This window comes from Ctenopharyngodon idella, chromosome 10 (genome assembly GCF_019924925.1).
Source record: "Ctenopharyngodon idella isolate HZGC_01 chromosome 10, HZGC01, whole genome shotgun sequence".
Classification (NCBI taxonomy): Eukaryota; Metazoa; Chordata; class Actinopteri; order Cypriniformes; family Xenocyprididae; genus Ctenopharyngodon; species Ctenopharyngodon idella.
This window is the reverse complement of record NC_067229.1, coordinates 43,839,590-43,841,284: the sequence shown is the minus strand read 5'-3', so window position 1 is coordinate 43,841,284 and position 1,695 is coordinate 43,839,590. Positions and strand designations below refer to the sequence as shown.

Here is a 1,695-nt window from a genome sequence, read left to right as displayed (position 1 = left end):
AGCACAGGATACCCACAGTTGGTTTTTAAAGAGTTTGATGCTAGCATGTTGATAATGCAATGATGTGATACTTTAATAAGCACTAAAATACGTAAAACAGTAAAGCAGTTCATTTTTACTACACTGAACTATTTTCTTAGAACACAGAAGAGATATTGGCTGCCTCAGTCACCATTTGTCTCATTCTTGTACCTGAACACATGAAAACATATCACATGTGTTGCAATAGGAGTATTTGTGCATTTTCAGGGATGGGAATCAGATGTTGTGCTTTAAGTGCAAAAAATGAAATAAATCAACCCCCACCACAATCATGAATGACTATCTGTAAACATTTCCATCAGAGAGGATGCTGGCCGAAATATTTTAAGAGTTAGGATGTGTTTAACTGATATTTTAAACCAGCGGTAAAATAAAGCATAGATAAGAGGATTCAGACCACAGCTAACATATAAAGTCCATGCCAGAAATGTCATTGTAGTGGAAGAGACTGCAGTGGATTCTGTTAGAGAACAGATATAAAATGGAATCCAGCAAAGCAGATAAACCGTGACAATGATTCCTAATGTCAGAGCAGCTTTACTCTCAGATTTCCTCCTCACTGAACCTTCCATTACACATTTACCAGCTTTCATCAGAGAGTTTATAGCTTTCACTTGCCGTTGTACAACATAAAATATCCTCAAATATACAGAGATGATCACGACACAGGGAAATAGGAATAAAAAGATTAAATCAGTGAATGTCCAAGCAAGACTATTCATGATAATACACTGACCATAACATGTTTTGTGTGAGATATTAAAATATCCATTAGTAATTATATACCCAACATTGTAACCTGAACAGTAAAACCAGCAGAGACAGATGCTTATTGAAGTTTTAGTTGTGGTTATTTTCTGTGGATACTGTAAAGGGTGACACACAGCCACATAACGATCAAGCGCTATTAAAACTAAGTTACTAAGAGATGTAGAAAGAAGCAACCTAACGGTAATTGCAAACATTCCACAGTAAGTGTCTCCAAAGTACCAACACATCTCAATTTGCTTGATTCCCTCTATTGGTATCAAAATAAGGCCAGTAAGCAGGTCGGCCACAGCCAGAGAGAGAATGAGCAGGTTTGTTGGAGTGTGAAGCTTCTTGAAGTGAGAGATGGAGATGATCACCAGCAGGTTCAGAAACACAGTCCATGCTGATAGCAATGATACGAACAGGTAAATTATATAATATTCATATCTGGAGCGTTTTCCCTTGATGCATGATGAGTTGATGGCAGGAAAGCAGTATTGAGTCTCATGATCCTCTGTCTCGTAGGCCATGAGTGAGTCTCCTCCTGTTAGGAGTTTGTTCTGCTCTCCTTACTGTCCTTTCATTTATACAGTGTCTGGATCACAATGACCAACCCATGTACCGCCCACTCTGATGATGCATAATGGCATAATTATTTTCATGATGCATGAACAGAACAGTGGATTGAAGCTAAAATGTAAGAGGGTTTGTAGTCCTTCCTTGTGCACCTCTAATGTGTGTCTAATTACTTGTTTTGTTAATGTAGCATTTTGACCTTTTATTTAAAAATAAAATCACAAAATGTAACCTTTTTTATTGAAGCAAAACAATTGAAACCCTAATGACATAACAAGACAAACCTGAAAGCAATTGACACAATCAACCAATGAGAATGTGACACAT

General features: G+C 37.2%; 1 pseudogene; it reads right to left on the bottom strand.

Moving 5' to 3' along the window:
- Positions 1-311: 311 nt before the first annotated feature.
- Positions 312-1,376, bottom strand: LOC127519983 (trace amine-associated receptor 13c-like; annotated as a pseudogene).
- Between the last annotated feature and the right edge of the window lie 319 nt (positions 1,377-1,695).